This window comes from Lissotriton helveticus, chromosome 7 (genome assembly GCF_964261635.1).
Source record: "Lissotriton helveticus chromosome 7, aLisHel1.1, whole genome shotgun sequence".
NCBI lineage: Eukaryota > Metazoa > Chordata > Amphibia > Caudata > Salamandridae > Lissotriton > Lissotriton helveticus.
Genome location: NC_136068.1, coordinates 872,559,581 through 872,585,192, shown reverse-complemented (window position 1 = coordinate 872,585,192; position 25,612 = coordinate 872,559,581).

Sequence of the window (25,612 nt, the reverse complement as noted above, 5' to 3'; positions counted from 1 at the left end):
TCTGTTAAGCAGCAGTAGGGAAGACATGTGACTGTGGCTGGCAGCATCCATTTTGTGATGCCCAGGTTGAGAAAGTTGGGACTGGGTGTATCAGTGTGTTGCATATGTCCCTTTAGGAGGGTGGAATCATACCTCCCAAAACACCAAACACAACATGTTTCCAAGCAGCCACTTTAAAGTTAGCATTTACAGCTAGGTTATAATACACTTAAATATATATGGTTGGCTGCATCACAAACAACCTGGAAAATAGGTTCCGAAGACTGCAGGGGGGCTCAGTTCATGCATGGGCACCCTCTCACATAAAAGCCAGCATTCAGCCTTCAGGATTGATAAGGCCTGCCTTAGGGGTGACTGATACGTTTATGTGTACAGTGATCTAGGATAGATATAGTGAACCTATATCTAAGTAAGGGGTGCATGCACCACCTTACACAGGCTGCAGTAGCATACCTATGGTGTCAGTTTGAATGGTCTCTCAGAGGTGGCACAATACATGCTGCAGCCCCTGAGAGGCCTCTGGGGTACCTATACCCGTGGGTACATAGTGTACCATATACTTGGGACTGATAAGGGTACCCCAGAATCCAATCTGGGGTGTACCTATAGTACATGCAATCAATTTAGAGGAGAAAGCAGCTTGACTGGGGTCCTGGATAGCAGGATCCCAGTCAGTCTAAGTTGAAAACAGTGAAACATCAGCAAAAAGTCGTGGTAACTATAAGAAGCAGATCCTACTCTCCTACACACACACTACCACTTAGAGCATTAGTATTATTTACTTTCACTCTGTGTACCAGTAAGGGTCCAACGGACACTCTGCACAGTGACTTCATTTTAGGACCCTATATTGAGAGCCAGGCTCCTACATTGGTCGATCAGCATTGGGGACTACAACTCTGCATTTGCTAATGCCACTTTGTCAATAAGTGACCACAAGAGTAAACCTAAAAATTGTATTTAGCCTAGATGTATTTTCTCAATTGGTCTACATTTTTAAAATTTTAATATTTAACTTATAGGGCCTTGGCAAAGCCCCTGAAACTGAGGGCCTAATTATGATGTCCGGCGGATCGCCATAGTCCGTGCGACATCTGAAGCTGCGATCTGTTTGCCGAATTAGGATACTGGTGGTCGGAGCACATTAAGCAGGGGCAAAGACAACCGCCTTCAACAGGCTCAATGAGCCCACTGGATCAGAGGTCAGGGCCTAATCCCTAGAATGGAGGCACAGCCTGTGGAGGCACCACCATGGGGATTAGGATGTCACTTTCTCACAGCCATTTGATGGCATTTCGACCACCATGAAATGCCTATAAGAAAGTGACTTTGGGGGCCCCATCTACCATGGGCCTCCACTATGTAGCCTGGGGGGCACATGTGGTGCTCCACCAAACATCTGTGCACTCTGTGCCAGCCACAGGGTGCTTGGATGTTTTAAACATGCCTTTTTCTACTGCCCTTTTTTGGGCCGTAGAACAAGCAGCAATAGAAAATGAATTCAGAAGGAGGGTGGGTAACCCAATACACCCTTGCGGGCTTGGGCAAATAACGTCAGATAAAAGGGTGCCAGCAAGGGAATTTGTTTGAATATGAATTACAGCAAAAATAATCTATATTTTTTAATTAAAGATCCAAACTCATAATATCAGTCGCTGAAAATGTAAATGTATTCCGTTCCTCTTCAAAAAGTGAGTAATGTTACCACACTAACTGATGAAAGAAAAGAAGAAAGCAACACAGGAAGTCTTTATATCAAAAGTCTTGTTATTTACTTCTTGTATAAAATTATCAGGGTACACAGTCAGTCATGAACATTACTCAGAGAATGCATTTCAAATGTACAAGGGATATAACAATTTCTCCTATAATACATAAGAATAGAGTCCAAACTGTAACAGAGAAAACACAGTGACTTCTAATCCACTAAAAGTAAGCCACTTGTGGCAGATGTCTGGAATGCAGAATTGGACAATACAAGTCGACGTTTCGGTCTTAACGCTTTAATTCACAAGACCTTCTTCAGGACATATAAACTTAGCATCTAGCGATGACCCCTTAGAGAGGAAAGGTAGGTAACCAACTTCTGAGTTAATGTATGGTGTCGGTGCCTAGTTTTCTCTGCATGAGTGTGCAAAGCACTCTTCTAGTGTGCTTCAATGCGTCTTATTTCACGAGCGTATTTCTTGTGTATTGATCCAATAGAAATTTCAAAATGGAAAAATCACGACGCCATTAACCACGGGTTACCAATGCAGGAACGGCTACCAACCGGCGTTGTCACGGTAAGGGATTCCATTTTGAAATTTCCATTGGACCGGTTTCTGGCATTCCTCGGAAGCTTGTTTCCGGTCCAGGGAAGACATGGCTTGGCAGTTCGGGCTGCACTGTTCCCATGAGGCACAGGGTCAGATTGATTGGCATATAGCCATGTCTGAACTGGGGTGGCAGAGTGGGCTAAAGAACGGTGATGGATTAAACCCAGATCTTTTGACTGGGTGTGAGTGTTTGATTGATTCAGATGCTCCGTCCATCACCACCCCCTTTTGTACCGCTTTTGGCCGCCATAAGTGTGGCAGGGTATGCTCAGACGTGAGTCCCTTGCTCACTTTGCCACTGGATTCAAGCAAGCCGGGCTGAAGACGGCTGGAATGCCAGAAACCGGTCCTCGGAAGCTTGTTTCCGGTCCAGGGAAGACATGGCTTGGCAGTTCGGGCTGGACTGTTCCCATGAGGCACAGGGTCAGACTGATTTGCATATAGCCATGTCTGAACTGGGGTGGCAGAGTGGGCTAAAGAACGGTGATGGATTAAACCCAGATCTTTTGACTGGGTGTGAGTGTTTGATTGATTCAGATGCTCCGTCCATCACCACCCCCTTTTGTACCGCTTTTGGCCGCCATAAGTGTGGCAGGGTATGCTCAGACATGATTCCCTTGCTCACTTTGCCACTGGATTCAAGCAAGCCGGGCTGAAGGCGGATGGAATGCCAGAAACCGGTCCTCGGATGCTTGTTTCCGGTCCAGGGAAGACATGGCTTGGCAGTTCGGGCTGGACTGTTCCCATGAGGCACAGGGTCAGACTGATTTGCATATAGCCATGTCTGAACTGGGTGGCAGAGTGGGCTAAAGAACGGTGATGGATTAAACCCAGATCTTTTGACTGGGTGTGAGTGTTTGATTGATTCAGATGCTCCGTCCATCACCACCCCCTTTTGTACCGCTAATTGTAACTAGACAAGGGACCTAACCAAGGACCCTTGCTATAATAAAAATAAACCTACTAGCATGTCTTCAGGGGTTGCTAGTATAATCTTTGAGGAAAACTCCTCAGATGAGGAGGTCACCCTAGCCTCTAACTGGGAATTGGCCGAAAAGCTGAGACGACAATTCCAGAGGGTGGTAAATACTTCCACCACCTTCTGGATAATGGAATCTCCGCCACTACCCTGAGAGATACCTGTGCAAGTCACACTGTTGTGCATGACAGGCTAGTTTTGTCCAACTAGTATATCCCAGGTCAGAAAAAAAGAGTAAGTATCATCCCAGGGAAGGTCATTGTTGGGCCTGTGGCTGTAGTGCCCTAGAAATAGCTGAGTCCCTTTGTTTGGGAATGGTGGTAGTCAGCCAATACCTCCCCCTTGATTGTCTCCTTGGAAATGACCACCCAGAGTTTGTTCTAAGCCAAGAAGAGGTACTGTTCCAGTGCCAGTCCTTACCCAAGGAATCTGGGGTTGTTTGAACCTGCAGCTAGTAAGGTGAGCCCCAAAAGAAAAAAGAGCAGAAGATAGTGTAGAAAAGATGGGCCACTGTTAGCAACAGTTCTAGACAGTCAGGGAGGTTCTATCCAAGAAGGGGAAAACTGCAAAATTGAAACTGGTGTAGTCTCACCTGTCCCACAAAAAGTCTTGACTAGTAAGGCAGGTTGAGTTGGTGGCTTATTAGTTGACAGAACCAAGGGGGGAAGAAGGGTGTTTACTCTCAGAGGAAGTAACCCCCACTCTAAGGCAGTAGAGAGGCAACCTGAAATCCAGAAAACCTGTACTGTAGGTCCTTCACCTGTCAGTGAACTGCTAAATGTGTGGTTCTGGGCACTATCAGCAGTCAGTGGCCTTCATGGTTGTACTATTCTTGGCATGGTGGTCTCACTAAATGTCAAGTAGTAAGCTAGGCCCCCTGACCCTGTTTGTTATTTTGGGCTTACTCAAGATGTTTTAACCTCTTTTGGACCGCTGGGGTTTGCCCTGGCTAAGTTAAAATTAGAGTGGGTAGACACCTTAGTACCTAAACTTAAAAGATTGGGTGAGGACACTTAAGAAATAGACAAAGGGCATTTTAAATTGGGTCCTGAAACTGTTGAGGTAGGCCAGCTCCCCAGAGGGACTGACCTGAACAGCAGGATGTAAGGCAGAGTAAGCCTTGCAACAATCCAGCCTGTGACCCTACTCTTCCTCGCCTGACATACTAGGAAGATTCTTCCAGGTTTGGCAGAGCCTGCTGGCCTGGGGAGGCTCGTCTGAGAAACAGGACTCTTGTTTTAGTTTCCCCCCACTTTTACCTAGTTTTTGAAGAAAATTTGACTGTGGTGTACTGGGTCCCTCCTAACCAGGCGCCCAGTATCAGTGTTCTTTCCCTAAAATCTGTACCACAATTGGCACAACAGTCCCTAGTAAATGGTACCCTTGGTACCTAGGGTGTTAGGACTAAAGGGGGGCCACTAGGTCTGCAGCACAAATTGTGCCACCCTAGGGATCCCTCACCAAGGTCATGCACACTGCCTTTGCAGGCTGCCTGTTTCTGTGCAGCGAAAACTGAAGAGGCAACATGGCACACATCCCTTTGTGTCATGCCCACATACACTGCATGAAATATAGGTAAGCCACCCCTACTGCAAGCCTTACAGCCCTAAGTCAGGGAGGACATATCTGCATGAGTAGACATGACCCTACATTATCTAAGTCCACTCTTGGATACTGTAAGTGCACTGGGAAGTCATAGGGAGTAAATAGGCTGGATAGTTGTCATTACGTGTTTCCTAGCTCCATGATGGTTTCACTGTACCTTAACATGCTTAGTAGCAAACATCTCATCTTACTAAATCCTCACTGATGCCAGTGATGGATGTATTAATAAATGCACACAGGAGACACTTTTAGAGGGTCCTCTGAAAATCTACAAAGCACTGGTGTAGTCGCTCACTAGTCTTATCCAGCCTGCCACCACCAGACATGTTTCTGACCTCATCGGTGAGAGCCAGCACTCTCACAGGCCTGGAACAAAGCATGCTCTGGGCGGAGATGGTTTACACCTCCTCCTGGTCGGGAAGGTCTGTTACGGCAGGAAGCTTCAAAGGCAATATTGCCTTTGAAATGCAACCCAGGCATCTCCATATACTGGAGGATGCCAGCCCTCCATTCCTGCTGCCCTTTTGGTGGGAGAACAGGTGGAAATCTTAGTTAGATTACGAACTGAGCCTACATTCAGCCAACACCACCCCTAAGGTGGGGTAGGTGATCTGCACACAACTTTTTCAATTCTTTCATCCTGTGATGGTAGGACATCAACCTGTCAGGGCTAGTGTAGTGCCACTTCCCTCAGGAAGTGGTTACTGAAAGTGTGTAGACACCCTAAATGTAGGTAGTCCCTTGGCTACTACCTGTCACCCCGCCCTTTATTGCCTCGAAATTTTGTATTCAGGTGGCATTCCTGGACTCTAAACTTAGAATCGACTGACCTTAGAAGAGCAAAGAACAAAGAAGATCTGCCAACCTGAGAACCGAAGCACTGCTGCAGAAAAATGATGCCAAACCCTGCCAGCTGCTTCAAGGACTCAACAATCATGATGTGCTGTCTTTTCCTGAAACTTTGAGGCCTGCAAAAATCATGGAGCACCTCTCACCTTCGACCAATTGCCGAAAACCTCCCTTGGAGTAGAGGAGTTACTCCCCTGCAGAGTACATGCACCAAACCGCCAAAACTGGTATACCAAACTGCTGCACCCTGGCTACTCTGACTCACCACCCAAACCCAAAGAGGTTCATCAGCTCCGGAGAGTCAAAGCTGTCACCTCACTAAGTGAAAAGACACCAGGTCTACTGAAGCCATGCTGTGCCAATTCCCAGCATACCGGATCCCCTACACCAAAGACCAAGAAGAAAGAGTCAATCCGTACTTCAACTTCCCAGGACGCAGACACCTGTTGAGGGACTTTGAGGCCTCTGAGCCCTGCTCCATGAGTGGGCCAGCTGTCTTGGAAACATCCCTGTAACCTGCTTGACCCTGACCGTAAGTACCATCTCGATGCATGAAGCTTGGCTGCCCTATCTGCTCTGCACCCAGCCTGCCCGGCCTGGGTACCATCGATCTAGCTGTGCTCCCGTGTTCATGAGGCTCTAGTGACCTGTTCCCTCGAGTAGGATCCCCTGGACTTACCTTTAAGTTCCTCAGTGCAGCGTGTTTTAAGGTGGCCCCTTTCTTCATAGCACTGGCTACCCTCAGCACCCTGCTCCCGGCCCTGATACTTACCTAAATCCAGAAGGTGAACCTCTAGCACCCACTGTGTGATTTCATATGCTTTTTCCTAATGTCTGATTTTTTTCGAAACTTTTGAAAATCATACCTTAAAAAGCACTTTCCTTAGAACGAAGTTCTCAGTCTGAAACATTATATAAAAATACATGTTATTTTTGCAAATTGGTCTCAGATTTATCATTGACTGTGTGTCTCAAGTATTTCCTCTGTATGTGCATCAAATACTTAGCACTACCTTTTGATAAGCCTAACTGTTCGCCCACAGTACCACACAGTGTACTTCGCTTTAGTACACTATATAGAGAGCTTGCATACTCCATTAATTAATGACGTTCTAGTTACTACTATTTTCATGTGTTAAATTGATCCTTTTTTATTATTATTTTCTTTATTTTAACAGGAGTCAGAAATGATTACAACAAAATACCAGAAACATATATGAAAATTTCCAAATGACACACACCAGTTTCACAAATATTCAATCACTTTTTATTAATGAAGATATATATATATATATATATATATATATATATATATTCACTGAAAAAAACATAGATTTAACACTCGTTATAGTTAGGAATTAGCAATTAAAAAACCTTTGAAATTCACTGAAAAAACCATAGGTTTCACACCAGTTATAGTCAGCTGAACATTTTACTCATACAAAACCATTGAAATTCCCACGTATTGTATTGTATTGTATTGAGCTTTTGTATAGCGCATGCTGTCACCCTACGTGTATCCTGGCGCTCAGACTTGAAAGATAGACCAGCACGGAAACCAAAGCAGCAGTAGGGGCAGTCTTAAAGGTTCGACTTGGGGAAGAGCCAAGTTTTCAGGCCCTTCCTAAACTGAATCAGAGAATTAGCTTGTCTAATGTACTGCGGCAACCCATTCCACAGTTGGGCGGCTGCCGCACTGAAGGCCCTCCCCCCCATCCTGGAGCGCCTAAATCTGGTAGTCACCAGTAGGCCAGTGCTAGAGGATCGGAGTTGCCTTTTTGGGTTGTACCAGCTAAATTTCTCTTGTAGAGGGATAGGGCCTTGGTTATGCACCGCTCTGAATACAATACAAAGAGATTTTAAGTGTACCCTTTCCTTAATGGGCAGCCAGTGAAGGTCTCTTAACGCCATCATAGTAGAGGACCTACGTTTTCTGTTCAGCGCCATCTTTGCCGCCATGGACTGGACTCTCTGCAACCCCTGAAAGATGTAATGCGGTGCTCCCAAATACAGGGAGTTGCAGTAGTCCAGTCTGCTCAGCACTATATTCCTTACTACAAGGGCGCGCGTATCTTTGGGGAGTAATGGAAGGATCTGGCGCAGCATACGCATCAAGGAAAGGCATACCCCCACAGTTTTGTTGGCCTGCTATTCCATTTGAAGGTTGCTATCCAACAAAACTCTCAGGTTGTGCACCGTTTTGGCTGGGGTCAAAGGTTCCTCCTCCGGTGTGAGCCTGAACTCCCGAGGTAGCTGTTGGGACAGTCTGGCCGAGGGGCAGTAGACCACCTCTGTCTTCCCTCCATTAAATTGTAGGGAGTTATCCCTAAGCCATACAGCCGTCTGCCGCATACAGTCCTGGAATATATCCATCGATATTGCCTGTTTCCCTTCAAGGGAGAACACCAGCTGGGTGTCATGAGCGTAGTTGATCAGGTCAATGCCAAAGGATTTAGTTATGGGGAACAGAGGTTGGAGGTGGATGTTAAACAGAACAGGGCTGATCGCAGAGCCCTGCGGTACCCCGTATTGCACCGGAGACTTGCTGGAGGTGAAAGGTGCCAGAGTCACCATCTGTTGTCTTCCGGATAAATAGGACACTAGCCATTTTAGGGCCTGCCCCGTCACCCCTATACTCTCCAGCCTTTCCACCAGTATTGCATGGCTCACCGTATCGAATGCGGCTGACATATCGAGTAGCACGTTATAGTTAGTTGGACTCACTATAACTCGCGCGCCCGCAATCCACTGCTGATGATGTCACATATTACATCATTTATGACATGGTCAGTGACATCACTGATGACATCACTGATGACATCTCAAATGACATCACTGATGACATCACTGGTGACATCATCCAGTGACTGTGTGTTTCTGTAAAGTTTAAATATGTTTTACATATTCTAGAATGAGTGGGTGTATAAGTGTCTGGATGAAGGATTCAGTTGGTGCGTGACTGACTGTATGAGTGACTGATTAAATGTGTCTTACTGAATGCATAGGTTAGTGACTAAACTGTCTGAATGTGTGCATCAGTATGTCTGTTGTTGTGTAAGCTGCTGCATGTGTTGATCAATAGCTATACGAGTGGCTATATGGGTTATAGATTGATTGCGCAAGTATTAGAATGTGAGTCTGAGTGTGTGTGTGGGTGGCTGTGAGGTGTGTGACTCTGTGCATAGATGTGTGACCAGTTGATTCACTAGGTGTATGAGGTCAAGAGTGCATGTGGAAAAAGCTGTATGGGCGGTTGACTGTGTGCATGGCTGTGTGGGTGAGTGAATGAATATCTCAGTGCTACATGTCCAAGTAAGTACATATGTAAAACACAGTGCTTGTGAGAGTTGGCATATATAAATGACTGTAAATGAGAGCCAGTGATTGTGTGAGTGGCTTTATGGATCAATGTGTACTTGTATCAGTGATTGTATAAAAGAGTAAGTATGTGTTAGTATATGTTTTTATTTTTGAGGTGTTGTCTGTATAAATGTATAGATGAGGAAATGGGAGTGTGATTGATTTTTTGCATGACTGACTAGGTGTGTGAGTAACTCCATGGATGAGTGGCAGTGTGTGAGTGTCTGTATAGGTGTATGAGTGCATATGATAATGTTGTATTGATGAGCGTCTGTATGTATGAGTGATTGTATGGGTGAATGAATGGATGTGTGTGTAGACCTAGGAATCAGTGAGTGAGTGCGTATGTAGTTATTGGTATTGGTGTGCCAATGGTTTCAGCAATGGTAGATTGTATTTAAAACTGGGTGTATCAAAGGTTAGATTAGAGTGTGAGGTGGTGCATCGTATTATCACATGAATGATGTCATCAGTGATGTCATTTGAGATGTCATCAGTGTTGTCATCAGTGATGTCACTGACCATGTCATGAATGATGTAATATGTGACATCATCAGCAGTGGATTGCGGGCGCGCAAGTTATAGTGAGTCCAACTAACTATAACATGGGAATTTCAATGGTTTTTTATGAGTAAAATGTTCAGCTAACTATAACTGGTGTGAAACCTATGTTTTTTTTAGTGAATTTCAAAGGTTTTTTAAATGCTTATTCCTAACTATAACGAGTGTTAAACCTATGGTTTTTTCAGTGAATTTCAAAGGTTTTTTAAAAGCTAATTCCTTACTATAACGAGTTTGTAACCTACGATTTTTAAAGTGAATTATTACTTTTTTTAATAGCTGTTTTTTTATAACTATTAATTATTATATTTTTTATAAAATTATTTAAAAAATGTATATTGTTCTAAAATTAATGTTTCAATGTATTTTTCCTGTGTTTTTTTTATCATTTTACCTCGGAGCGCTCAGGGTACGCGCACCCGTAAACGCACCCATAAACGTAGCGTAAGCACTATTCCTGTGTGCGCAAAAAAATATAAGTATGTATTTAAAGTATATAATAATGCAAAACATTCAGTGGCATACTTATAAAAGTAGTATTTTTGATTTTAAATAACCGTATTTTAACTTTAAACGCATTTCCGAAAATCTAGCAAAACGTTATTCAGACGTGCTGCGTAAGCGCCCCCGGAAGCACCTACGTACGTGCCGCGTAAGCGCCCCCGGAAGCGCTCCGGAGCGCGTAGCGTAAGCGCGTCAAGTCATGTGACCTTAAAATAACACTTTTCATTGGTTGTTCACAGTTTTTTTTACAACTAATGAAAACCCCACCCATTTCCTTCACTACTTCTTTCTCTTTGGAGAGAGCAAGACCTGTTCCCTGTTTCTTGAATTCTTTGAAAAGAATGGCTGGAAGAGCACCAAGCAGCAGTGACTCTAATCAGTTTCTACATGAGGACCCTCCTCAACCAAAAATTAAGGAGCACTTCATCTGGAAGTTTTCTACCATTCCAGAAGGTGAGAAAAAAGTAAGTGCACCAAAGGTGGAATGCAAAATATGTCACACAATTCTATCACGTGGTGACCCAAGAAAGAAATACAGTTTTGGCAACGCCACTATGATTCAACATGTACAAAGAAGGCACCCCCAGAACTATGCCCGAGAGAGTGTCAGGGACCTGGCAGGGAATGCACCGAGAGATGGGGCCAGCACCTCGACTGGTGGTGCAACAGCTTCGAGAAGACAAGGTGGAAGAATATTCCCGAACAACCAGCCAGTCTTTGCACACATCAAAATTCTATGCATGGACTGCGATGAACTACTCTGTTATGGGGAGCAGAGCATTGAGCTGATTGCTCGGAGGAGAGAGGAACACCGCTGCCCTCCCCACCCCTAATTTTTCCCCTTTTTTTCGCACCTGTTGAGCAGTTTTGGAATCCCTGGTTTTGTTTTTCCCCTGAAAAAAATACAAAAAAAATAAAATCGTTATAAAAAAGTATAAAAAAATATTTAAAAAAGAAGAAAAAAAAGTTATTTTCAGAACTAACTCCAATTTTTCCAAAAAGAGCTATATTCTTTACATATTTTGCAATTCTTTTTTTCAGAGAATGTGTACTGAATAAATGAATAAATGAAATGAGTGAATGAAGGGGAGAAAGTGACAGACGGAACAAGTGACAGAAGAGGAGTGAGAGAAGGTGAGTTGTAAACAAGAGTGAGTCGAAGTGGAGTGAACGAACAAGAGTGACAGGGAGTGACGGAAAGAAATGAGTGAAAAAAGGGGATTGATATTGAGGGAAAGAGGGTGAGGGAGGATAACGTAATGGGAGTGAGAGTAAGGCAAGGGGAGTGAGGGAGAAGGAAGGTGGAGTGAGTGAGAGTGAGTTGATGACAGTGAGTGTTTGAAGATGAGTGAGGGTGATTGAAGGGAAGTGAGAGTGAGGGAACAGAGAGAGTGAGGGTAAGACCGACGGAGTGAGAGGAGAGCAGTGAAGAAGTGAGAGGACAGAGGGAGTGTGAGAAGGAGTGAGTGAAGTGGAGTAAGGTGAGTAAGGTAAGGGGAATGAGTGAATGAGCGAAGGAAGGGAAGAGAGTGGAAGGGAAGTGAAGAAGGGGGACTGAAAGAAAGTGAGTGTGGGAGGGGAGTGAGGGGAAGGGGAGTAAACATGGGGAATGAGGATAAGTGAGGGAAGCGGAGTAAGAGAACGGGGCTGAAGGAGGGTGAGAGAAGAGCAATGAGGTTGAGGAATGAGTGGCATATAAAGGCAAGTGAGCGTGAGACAAGGGGAATGAGGGAGTGAGGAGACCGAGGGAATGAAGAAAAGAGTGAGAGAATGGGACTGAGTGAGGGAGCAAGGAAAGATAAGTGAGGGGGTGTGGCTGAGTTATAGGGAGTGAGCGTGAGAGAAGAGAAGTGAGAGACTAAGAGGATGGAGAGAATGAGGCTAAGAGAGAGAGAGAGCGAGGGAAGGGGAGTGAGGAAATAGGAGTATAGAAGGCGGGGGAGAAGGAGTTAGTGAAGTGGAGTAAGGAGAGTAAGGGTAGGGAAAAGAGTGAAGGAGCGAAGGAAGGGAAGAGAGAGGAAGGAAAGTAAAGCAGGAGGACTGAAAGAAGGTGAGTGTGGGAGGGGAGTGAGGGAAAGTGGAGTAAACATGGGGATTGAGAATAAGTGAGGGAAGCGCAGTAAGGGAACAGGGGTGTGGGTGGGTGAGAGAAGAGTAGTGAGGATAAGGAAAAGAGTGATGAGAAAGTAGATTTTGTATGTCAAACTTACCTTATAAGTAATGTAAACTTAATTACATATTTTTACTAGATTTAATATCTGTGGAAGAGAAAAAAAAGTAAGTTATAATATTTACAATATATATTTCACAATACAAGAGACAAGACAGGAGATTACAAGTCATGAAAGGATAGTAAGAGATAAAGTAGGAGTGAAGGACACAGAAAGGAAAACAAAGGAATGGTGAAGGTTAGAGAGAGTGAAAAAGAAATAGAGGGAGAGCAAATTACTAAGAGGATAATGAGATGGATACATTCAGTGACAGAGAGGAAGAGAAGGAGAGAGAAATGAAGTGAAGGTGAGTAAGATACTATAGGAATGTGAGTTAGGAAAACTAAAGGAAGAAAAGGGAGTAAGGAAATGGGAGTGAGTGACAGGGAAGGAGGAGTGAGTGAGGGTGGATTCATGACAATGAGGGATGGAAGGTGAGTGAAAGTGAGTATAGGGGCGTAAGACAGTGAGGGGACAATGGGAGTGAGGGTAACAAAGAGGGAGTGAGGGAAGAGGAGTGAGAATATGAGAGAATAGAGGGAGTGAGAGAAGGAGTGAGTAAAGTGGAGTAAGTTGAGTATGGGAAGAAGAATGACTGAGGGAGTAAAGAAAGGAAAGAAGGGGAAGGGGAGTGAAGCAGAGGGACTGTGAAAAGGTGACTGCGGGAGCAGAGTGAGGAGAAGGGCAGTTTAGGATGGGGAATGAGGATAAGTGAGGGAAGTGGAGTAAGGAACGGGGGTGAGGGAGGGTGAGAGAAGGGCAGTGAGGGTGAGTTAAGAGGGGTGATAGAGGGTGGAAAAAGGTGAGTGAGCGTGAGACAAGGGGAGTATAATATATATTTCATATTATAAAAAAACAAAATAACTTGTACAACATGTTATATGGTTTATTTTTGCTGTTCTCAGAATATATTGAATTTCACTTAAAACAGTGAGTTCAATACTACTCATCATATGACAGCGGGCAAAAAAAAACACATTCAAAAAGATTGTGTTTAAAAAACCCATACAACGTTTCAATAAATAATGTAAAAATAAGAAAAAACATATCTTAACTCACTTTTGATCCACGTACTTTTCCACGAGGTCAAATAGTATATAGAAAGTCATTTTCTTTGGAAATTACTCAATAGTATTCTTAAACTTCCATTAACCCGAGTTTCTGAAAGAAAACCTCCAACATCTTTTACATCATGAAACAATAGTTGTCTTTTCACCTCTGGCTTACTCATGATTAACATTTCCTATAATAGTGATATCACTCACTATGTGATACACTTACACTACCTCTATGACAACTACAAGTTTTTTAATATCTTAATCAATCTCACTCACAAAGTAATTTTGAACAGCAGACTAAGTTTTATTAACTGCTCCAATTTTCATAGGCCAATTACCTTTCCTAAAATTTCGGTTGTAAGAATACTAGGTAAGAATTTGGTAACTGATAAGGCAAACGTTGTGTGAAAGTCAATTGAGTATCATTACAATTAGTCCAGCTTTTTTGACATTTTAATCAAGCCGTGTAATGTCCTGATGTTGTCGAAGGACCATCATGGAAAATAATTGCTGCAGTTGCAAAGGTTCTTCCTGAAATTGATAATTGAGAAGCCACAAAATTTGTAATTAAAGTTGTCAATTTAGTTCCATCAGGTCTACATCGTTGGAACATTAAAATTACATACTGTCCATATCTTTGTATAAATAATGTTGATAGCATTGCAGATTTACATTGAGTACAGACCATGTTTTGATTTGCTTCTCTAACTAGAGTATTAAAAGACACTGATTTGCAGTCTGGTAAAGTCAAATATATAAATCTTGCAGTGTCTATTGTAGTAGTACTTGAAAAGGAACAATTGTCGCAGTCATGTTGCCATTTATAAGAAAGGCCAACAAGATTTTCTACATCTACACCTTCATCTTGCAATACAACAAGCATATACAGTAGAAATTCCTGACAATCTTGCTGAATATTCTGTGAAAATTGATTTAGACCAGAACATATGGCTAAAACATTTCGAATTTCAGAAACACTTTGTATTTTTGTTCTATCACTGCTACATTTCTCAAATACAGAATTCAACAAACAAAATCTTTGATCACGATTTTCAACAATCTGTTCTTGTACAGTTTTGAGAAAAAAAACAACATTACCCACTACATTAGCATAGCAGTTGACACCAGAACTGTTTTCAAACTGAAATCCAACAACATCTTTAACTGAATCCTTTTCCTTTCTGCTTAAAATTACTGGATAATCTACTTTTTTTCTTTTTGCTACAACTTCACTACAATTTTTCTAATTTCTTCTTTTTCGGCCTACTCTCTTCTTAACCTATTATATTCTTTTACACAATTTAGATCTGCACTAATCTTTGTCTCATTAAAATCAATCAAGTACGACGGCGTGGCTAGGGAAGCCATCATGGCGGACGCAGCTTAACGGAGCTCCGTCCCGCCGCTGCAACATCCGCCGACATATCCTACCTCCCCCGCACCTGACAGTATCCCAGTGTGAGGAGGTGCAGCGGAAAACGTTCGGCTGCTGTGGGGCGACTTTGAGCCGTATTGGAGTGCCAGGAGACGCGGTATTCCGCCCGGAGCCAGAGCGGCCTGCTGTGCAGAGCGGAGCGGACCTCGAGTTTGGCGACGCCGGGGAGAGAGGACGACGGACGGCGGCCGCACTGGCGTTGGTCCGGTGGCGCGGACCGATCCTTTGGATATCGTGGTGGTGGCTCTGGATCGTTGCGGTGCTGCCGCGGACTAGGACTCTGCTGCCACACTGACTGGAAGTGAAGGCGGGTGACCGGAGGAACCACCGGAGCCCAGGGGTGCCCACCACGCTGAGAGCAGATACAGGGGTGTATGGTGACGATCGAGTGCAGCGGCCAGGGCAGGTGTAATGCCCCAGATATCCTGACGGTCGCGACGGACCACGGACAGCGGACCCGCACTTTGGCAAGTAAGCCTCTTCAGGCAGCGAGGGGCAGCGACCGGCGACCTGAATCGGGCCCCTGGAACGGCCATCTTGGGGTTGAGGCGGCTGGGGGCAGCGGGGGTACTGGAGCCCCGAAATTGACAGCCGGCAAGTGGCGTGATCAGCTTGCCTTCCCCCACGGCCGTGGGTGACCGAATCCGGGTCCTACATACCAGAAGTTGGGGACCCCTTGGCGGCTCGACGTGTACTGTGGACTGTGGTGAAGCCAGTGGGGAGGCGCCAAGGGCGGCCATTGTGAATCGCGGCTGGCGGGCCGGAGCCAGGCTGCCAGCTGCCTACTGCTGTACCGGTGGAACCCAGGGTGTGCGACTAGTGGACCTCGGAAGACGACTCCTTGAAGAAAGGCAGGGCCCCCCCCCCCAGTGACGAGGGACAGGGGACACGAGGGACGCAGAAAGTGACCCGACGGCGGTTCTCTCATACGCAGACCATGACCAGAGGAGGGAGCGGTGGTGGAGCCTCGAAACAGGGGACCATAGATAAATTCACTGGCCCGAGTGGACAATCTGGAGCCTCGAGCAGCGACCAGGCTCCGGGGCCGGACAATGGAGCTATCCTGGCGGCTATCAATCAATCTAGAGACATGTTGGATGCAAAAATAGGGGCCGTTGGGGCTGATGTTACCTTGCTGCGCCAGGACTTACGGAATGCGGTGACCCGCATTACTGAGGCAGAAGCCCGGATCTCTGGAGTGGAGGACGACGTGGTGATTTTAAAGAAGAAGGTGGCCAGCATGGAAGGCATACAGAAGGACCTGGCGCTCAGGACGGAGGACGCCGAAGGACGGGCTCGGCGCAACAATCTGCGCTTTGTCGGAATTCCAGAAGACTGCGAAAAGGGCAATATGGAGGCCTTTGTCACTGAGTGGCTGGAGAGCTGGCTCCCACCGGAGTCCCTCTCCCGCTGTTTTGTAATTGAACGGGCTCACAGAGCGCTAACTCAGAAGCCGCCGGTTGGCGAGCGCCCACGGCCGGTCATAGCCAAGCTGCTCAATTATCATGACAGGGACAAAATCCTGAAACAAGCCTGATTGAAAGAGCCTTTTATGTGGGACAATCAGCGGATCTTGATATTCCCGGACTATACTAGACTAGTGGAGCAACAGCGACAGTCCTTCACGGCAGCTTAGGCCCGCCTGCGCAGCCTCAAGATCCAATATGCACTGCTCTATCCTGCACGTCTACGGGTGGTCTATCAGTCCCGCACTCTCTTTTTCAACTCTCCTGACGAGGTGTTTACCTGGACGGATGAGACAGTACGAGTTAGACCGCATACTCCACCGGCTCGAGACTCGGATTCGTCCTCCTCAACAGGGCCGCGGCGGACGCCCCGACGCTCAAGAAGCAGAAGCAACTGGAGATCTCGCTCGTCGAAACGCTCCCCAGCAAAAAAGGGACTCACGGGGGAGGCCGACCCTCCAGACTCTCCGGCAGTGGATCCGTGAGGGGTGAAGGGATGAAAGTTCTTTGCTTGAATTGTGTACCACGACATAAGCTAAGTGGCAGATATTGACGGCCTGGCTGGCGAACATGTATGCATACAGTAGCACTAACACTGGCAGACAATTGTAGACCTGCTGATGCGGGGTATGGGTTGGGTGGGGAGGGACGGACTACAAGGCGGACACATGCCTCGGATAAGGGGAAGTTGCTCTTCTAGGGGGGCAGCTGGTAAGTTCTGGGGTGGTTGGTGGGGATCCATTGGCATAGACGGTCTCAGGTCTCCCGTTGGGGGCTGGAGATGTCTTATGCCGCGACAGGTACTTCAACGTTGCTGAGGTATGGGGAGGGGGGTGTTGGGGGTGACCTGGGGGAATGTTGGTTGAAGTTGGGGATGGGGGGAGGAAGGGGGATGGAGGGGGGGGTTGGGGGCTGAGGGATGGGGGAGGGGGTTGTTTTGCACATGGTTGTCTCGAAAGATGCTGCTGAGGTGTCCAAGTTCAAAGTGCCCATTGCGACCTACACAATTGCATTTACGCTTAGATGGGGGCTGAAAACGCTGGGCAGACACCTACTGGAGCCTTGATGAAAGTGATGAGTTGGAATGTACGAGGTATGCTTGACAAGGTTAAACGAGGTGCTGTATTAAGGCTGGGGAAGAGAGAGAAAGTGGATGTCCTACTGTTGCAGGAAACACATTTACTGGGTAACAAAGCACTGAGCCTGCAGAGATACGGCTATGACCAGGTCTTTCACGCAGGCTTTGTGAGAGGGTCCCGAGGGGTGGCGATCTTGATGCATCGCAGATTATCTTATACTCACACGAGACAGTGGACAGACCCGCAGGGCCGATATGTTTTCATACAGGGAATGGTGGGTACAGAGTCAATTATAATCGGGAATGTATACGCCCCGCCTCCGGTACAGTGGGCTCTGATTGAAAAACTGTTTGCAATATGGGCTGAAATCCCGGAGGGACTGGCTGTAATTGGAGGGGACTGGAATGATGTTATGCACTGTCGACTCGATCGGCTCAGACTGAGGGGCGACCCTATAGCAGATACCCCCACTAAACTGAATGATATGGTGCGTGGCATGGACTAGGTGGACACATGGCGATACCTCCACACACATGAACGAGAATATTCCTATGTCTCGGCAGTCCATAACTCGTTTTCGAGACTAGACTATGTTTTCGTCCCTACCGCCGTTGTGAACAGAGTTGTTTCAGCGTCTATCCTGCAACGTGGATTATCAGATCATTCCCCAGTGGCGATAGAAGTTACCCTGGACAAGGGGAGACAGCCATTTCGATGGCGCCTCTCCACTTGGAATCTGCAACAGGAAGCCTACCAACATCATATGGAGGTGGCCATTGCTCGATACTGGGAAGAGAATCTGGGCACTGTGTCTGACGTACGGACGGCCTGGGAAGCCATGAAGCCCACGCTTCGTGGGGTAGATATGTGGAGAAGCGTGGCTCAGTGGTTAGAGGCGGCAGACCCGGAAGCTGAGATCGACCGTGGACCAGGGTTCGATTCCCCGCCTCGGCGGGTCTCGGGCTCAAAATTCCACGGACTCGACAATTCTCGCTCCGGTGCCTACTCGAATCACGGGGTCACACTCTGCAACTCTGGGCAATAGCTTGCTTAATCTCCACTACGGCCCCTCGCGGCGGGATGCCTGGCTTTCACCTTGTGGACACCCTGCCGGGGTTTCTCACAGGGGAATACCAGGACGGGTTCCCTAAGCAAGCGCCAGGATGCCCTTTGGGTGACAGGTTTGCGCTATATAAGTACACCTACATTTACATTTACATTTACATATAGCCTGGTGTGTAGCAGCGCGCCGCAAACGGAAGGAAGAGCTAGTGAAGGCTGCAGCGACAGTGGAACGGCTGGAGTCTCAGTGAGGGGTAGCAAGCCATCGGGAGGGAGTAGGGCAGCTATTGTTAGCGCAGCAATCATATGCGTCCCTACTGTTGGACGAGGCTCGGCAAGTCTGGCTGGCGACGAGAAGCAGGATATATCAATGGGGCGACAAGTCCAGCACAATGCTCCATAGGCTCTGTCAGAAAGCGTTTCGGGCACAGGAGCTACCAGGTCTCAAGGATGATACTGGAACCTCCATTTCATCCCTGAGGGAGCTGGCGGATAGCTTTGCACGCTACCTTTCGGCCCAGTATGCCCCACGGGATCTCCTCCCGGCGCTAGATGTAGACAAATTTATACTGGATCTTCTACCCCGTGCACTCCCAGACGACGTGCGAGAGCGCCTCGAGGCTCCGCTGTCGGCTGAGGAACTAGGTACAGCTCTGGGGGAGCTTAATAACGGTAAGGCCCCAGGGCCCAACGGGTTCCCGAGTGAGTTCTTCAAACGTTATCATCTCCATCTGGGGCTCCATTACAAAGCTGCCCTGGAAGCAGCGAGAAAAGAGGGCCTTCTGCCAGCAGACTGGAGGCATGCAGAGATAGTGGTGTTCTGCAAACCCGGTCGGCCGATCTCTCTTTTGAACATCGAAGCCAAAATACTGGCCAAGGCACTTGCGAACCGGTTACTCCCCTATATAGCAGATCTGGTCCATCCGGATCAGGCTGGATTTATGCCCCACAGGGCAACTAGACACAACATTAGGCGTGCGCACGTGGCGGTGGTGGCGATGAGTAAGACTGGGGATCAAGCGGCGCTGCTCCTCACAGACATTGACAGGGCCTTTGACTCTCTAAACTGGACCTATTTATTCACACTCCTTCCGCGTCTTAATCTAGGGCCGCATTTTATGTCCTATATTCGGTTATTGTATACCGACCTGACGGCCTCAGTGAGAGTCGCGGGGGAGACGTCGGCGGCCTTCCCAATAAGGCGAGGCACCAGACAGGGGTGCCCCCTCTCACCCTACCTCTTTGCTCTAGCTATAGAACCGCTAGCTGCATGGGTCAGGATAGATGCGCAAATGAGGGGATTTGAATGGGAGGCAGGACCCTCGGATAGAATCGCACTATATGCGGATGACGTCCTGTTCTTTCTTACGGATGTGAATCGGTCCGGGCCACGGGTCCTAGAAATAATGAGAATTTTTGGCGAAGTCTCGGGACTGTACCTCAACCCACGGAAGTCCACACTTTGGATGCTGGGCGACCACATTGAGCTCGAGCCGTGGGCCTCGACATTACAAAGGGCGGCTTGGGGTCTTAAATACCTGGGGGTGTTTTTGACGACCTCACCAGCTATTGCTTGGGAGCGCAACGTAATCCCGGTGTGGGATAAGGTACAACAAGAAATGAAATGCTGGTCCCCTATGCCCCTCAATCTTTATGGCAGGTCCGCTATATTTAAGATGGTTGCCCTCCCCCGCCTGCTCTACCAATTGCAGAACCACCCGTACCCAATCCCGCCGTATTGGTTTTGGCAGGTCAACTCTGCTCTAGGCCAGTTTTTATGGGCTGTGGTTGCGTCGCGAGTAGCCCTACGGACGTGTTTTCTGTCCACATACTGTGGGGGATTGGCGACGTCCGATATGTTGTCCAATTACCAAGCATCACATCTTGTAGTCCTGAATGACTGGTGGTACAGTGACTGGGGGGACCCGGCATATGCCCTTGAAAGGTACCTGATAGAACCGGACACCCTGCACACCGTTCTCTACTCGGCGCGGCTGAGAAAGAGACTGCCTCAAGTAACACAAGTAGTCTTCCAGATTTGGCGTCAATCGCTTCGTCGTATGGGATGGGAGACCCCACTCTGGCATAATGGGCAGCTGCCGGCACTAATGTCACTGCGAGGCTTCGGACACTGGGACTCGATTGGAATTTCTGCTTTAGGCCATGTCCTGAGAGGCACAACGCTTAAATCTTTTCAGGAACTTAGCAAAGAATTCGATATGCCCCGCACACAGTTCTTTGGATATCTACAGTTAAGACACGCCCTTACACTCACACTTGCGGGTTTAGACACTGTGCCTGAATTTAGCCCGATAGAGGCGAAGGTGTTTATGGGGGACCTAGAAGACAAGAAAATATCTCGAATCTACCAGACACTGGTCACACATTGCTCTTCAGATTTGCAGACACTCAGAGATCGCTGGGTGAAAGACGTGGGAGAGTTAGAGGAAGAGGATTGGAGGGAGGCCCTTGAATCCCCCAGGGGAGCGGCTATAGCTGTACGCCTACGCCTAATACAGTTCAAATATTTACATCGTGCCTATTATACAAGAGAGCGACTGTGGAGGGCAGGCCTGATTGCGTCCCCGGCGTGCTTGCGTTGTGGCCACGAAATGGGTGATCTCCTACACACGGTATGGGACTGTAGTGGTCTCGTGAGATTTTGGACTGGTGTGTGGGATTGTCTGTCGGAGGTGCTGGGATGGGACCTTCCCCGTACCCCAAAATTGGGCTTACTTCATGCATTGGAAGGGGTGGGAGGCAATATCTACAAAAGACACCTGCTCCTACTAGGCCTTACACTAGCAAAAATAGATGTGACACAAGCCTGGAAAGACCCCAGGGCCCCCAAGGTAACTGGGTGGAAGAAAGGACTGGACTTTTGCATGGGACTGGAACGGCCGGTATTCAAGGCCAGAGGCTGCCCCAAAAAACATTACAAGATATGGAAAAGGTGGGCGGATTACAGGGGCCTGTGGCTGGAGCCTCCGCCATCAACGGGAGACGCGGAAGGGCAGGTGTGATGGGCATGAAGAGGTAATGATATATACACAGATGATGTAAACTCTACTGAACGCACTGTAGCTCGAAGGCAGTAGTCAGCACAGATAACAAGGAAGAATTTTTATCACTTATTTTAACAAAGTCTGAGGACATAGAGTAGAATTGTCTCTGCCTTACAAAAATGAAGTATAACTTCAATGCTGTGCCTAGTGTAGATCCAAAGCTTAATTCAAGTTGTGAGCCCTGCTGTCCGCAGTGTAGATCGAAGACAGTAGTCGGTACAGACATAAGTCTGCAGTGCTGTGGTGCTGAGTTCGCAATCGGCCTGTATCTAGGAGGCACGTGTTTATGGCAGCAGCCACGTGGCAGGGTGAGGACCTTCGCTGTGGGAGAGTCTTTTCTCTTTGCAGAGGAGAACCATGCCCAAAGCGTAGGCTAATTATTTATAGTCTTATGTTGGAGTTGGTACGTTGGATCAGCCCACTCCACTTCTGCTTCAAGGGGGGGAGATAACACAGCAACATAACGGATATATTTCCCGGAGTCTGAGACAATATGGTTGCGTCCACTGTGGAGTACACACGTATCAATGGTATATCTACACACAGAAAAGTTTTGGGTTTCTATAGTGAGTTGTGTATAGCATTTCACCGGTAGTCTTGGCAATGTGTAAATTATTGTTGATGTGCGAGTTCCTTCCCTTATACATAGTTGGTTGCCACATCTCTGAACATTGAGCTAGTGTGCTGTTGAGGGGACACATTATTTTGGGAAGGTCCATTGTCCTGTTTTGCGCTGCCTCTGAGGTAGTAGAGGGGGAGGGTTCAGGAGGGGTGGTTGTAGTGGTGGTGGCGCTAGGTATTGTGATTTTTTTGGGTGTCGGAAATGTATAATTAGTACCTCTATCACATATTGCTCTTTAAATATGGTGTGAGTTGGATGTAATTCACGCAGTACATAGTCGATGTCCTTACACTGGATACATGTTGATGTTAATTTCTCAGTGGTAAGTGGAACTATTGCCTGTTTTTTAGGCAGCATTGCAGATTTGGTTTCTTGTTGAAGATATAGGGAAGTTGTAAACATTATAATTAGGAATTGTCATTTAAAAAACCTTTGAAATTCACTGAAAAAACCATAGGTTTCAGGCAGGTTATAGTTAGGAACTATCATTTAAAAAACCTCTGAAATTCACTGAAAATACCATAGGTTTCAAGCAGGTTATAGTTAGGAATTATAATTTAAAAACCCATAGAAATTCACAGAAAAAAACATAGGTTTCAGGGGTGTTATAGTTAGATTTACATTTCACTGATACAAAACCATTGAAATTCCTCCGTTATAGTTAGTTGTACTAACCGTAACTCTCGCGGCGCACTCCACTGGTCAAGATGTCACATATTACATCATTCATGACATGGTCAGTGACATCACTGATGACATCTCAAATGACATCACTGATGACATCATCCATGTGACAATCAGATACACCTCATCATACACTAGTATAACCTTTCAACACTCACTGTTAAACACAGAGTACCATATTTGAATCCATTGACACAGCAATACAAGTATCTAAAAACACACTTAGTGATTCCTAGATCTACACACACATCTAATCACTTACCTATAGATTCACTCATACATGCTGTCAATGATCAATAGAACACTATGAAATATAATTATACACCTATGTCGACATTATACACCAGCACACATCCTATTCACTTATGCAGTCATCCTACTCATTTATGCACACAATGGATCATACTCACATTTACTCAGCTACATGCTTATACAAACACCACTTCATTAATTCATATAGATAGTAACTGATAATTAGTGTGTTAAAAAATCACTATTACAAGAATACAGTTATCTATATAGTCACTCATGCAATCAATGAGTTTTACGTATACTTATTTATATACAGCAACTATCATATACACATCTTTTCATTTTTTCTACTTTGTTAGACATGTACCATTGAGAAATATATTTGCACATCACCACATCCATAAAGATATTAACTCACCCAAACAACTATTATAACATGCAGTCTTAATATCATATACCTACTGAATTACCTATTCACATATCTTTGGGCAGTCACAGATCTCCCACCGATTCACGCACACATTCACTCTCCCATACAAATAGTCAGCTAACTAATCAATAACTAATATAGTGTTTCACGTTGCTAGTAACCAACTGGTGTGACAGTTTACACAACAAGTGACCAAGTAATATAGATATTAATACAGTTTAGTCACTATCTAATATATTTAGTGAGACACTATAAATTAGTCAAGTAATCAGTCAATCACACTGCTACTAAATCCTCCATCCAGATATTTATATATCCAATGATTCTTCAATGCAGATTGGTGTATATATAATACATAGTTAAATAACGAACCAAACTACATTCACTGGATGATGTCATCAGTGATGTCATTAACTATAACGGAGGAATTTCAATGGTTTTGTATGAGTGAAATGTCCAGCTAACGATAACACCCCTGAAACCTATGTTTTTTTCAGTGAATATATATATATATATATATATATATTACCTACTGGCGGTCGCCAGTAGGTAGTTATAGTTAGGATTGTTTTCCATAGGAAATCTGCAACATTCTATTGGGAATACCTTTGATGCCGATTGAGGGATCTGCCTGTAATTTTCCTTAAATTTGCCTCGCTGCGCTCCGCTCCTTCCCTGAAAGTTTCGGGGGGATTCGTCAAGCGGGGGCCGAGATAAAAGGGGGGTCCCAAAATGTGTTTTCCCCATATTCATTTCTATAGGGCGGTTGGACTCACTTTTAGCCCGAACGGCTGAATGGATTTCCACCAAACTTGGCAAAATTGTAGGGACTGGTAGCCCGATGTGCCTTTGCTATGTCTCAAGATATGTGCTCCAGTGGATTTTGAGTAATTTAGGTTCAAAAAAATATATATATGTCTATAAGCGCGCCCCGGTACGCGCACAGGGGCTCGCACCAGCGTGCTACGCGAGTTCACGAGCGGAAAGCTGATTGGCTCTCGGGTGTCTGTCAACATTCCAAACAGTCCGGAGTGGCCGCCATCTTGTGTCTCGGTAGGGTCGAGACACAAGAGGTGGCAAAAACAAAGGGGGAAATGACCAAAAGGGGGCAGGGTAGACCCCTCCTTTTTTTTGATTTTCAAGAGGGGGAGCGCCAGGTACTCGCACCGGGGAGCATACCGGGGAGCGTACCCTGGGGAAAAAAGAATGACAGAGTTTTTTTTAAAAGTAGCATTTTTTTATAAATTGGAGGTAGTTCTAAAAAGAACTGTTTTTTTATTCTTTTTGTTGTTTTATATTTTTTTTATTGTTTTTTTGAATTTTTTTTACTTTTTTTGGCTTTTATGAACAATTTTATATATTTTTTAAATTTTTATGGTGACAAAAAAAAAACGGAATTGTAAACGGCTCAATTGGAGCAAAAAAAATAAAAATAAATCAGGAATAAAATAAGGTTTCTTTCTGCAGTTGTGGATGTATCCAGGACGGTTGATCAATTTGATACTTTGCTCTCCATAGAAAATTGTAGTCCCGCAAAATATACAAACTATTTTAAAATCTCCAAACTGGGGTTGGGTATTTGGGACCATCTCCCTTGTCTCTGGACCCGATGGAGTGGGTTGTTTGCTTTTGGAGGTGCTGGGAGAAGATTGGGGAGGGTTTCTGGTCAGTTCTCTGACCTCTGCCGCAGCATAGTTGTTGGGGTGCCTGCGTTGCATTAGCCGAATCATAGTATTGTTGCCAAATTAATACTTTTTTGCAGGGTTCCCCCTGGAAAGTACAGTGCCACAGATCAAACATGTCACTTTTGGCGCATTGACTTTCTTTAGTCCCCTTGGGATTTTAAAAAACTCCCACACAATGTGCTCCTTCGGTTTATAGGGGGTATTATCTTCAGGCAGGAACTGCCTCTCCTCCTCCTCCTCCTCTTCTTGTTCACCATCACTGTGGTGTTGTGGTGGTCCTTGTGGTGGTGGTGGTGGTGGTTGAGATGCTCCTGCTGCTGCTGCTACTGTAGCCATTTCTCACTTACTAGAAACAGGTCTTCCTCAGTCAAAGTACAAAGTGAGAATG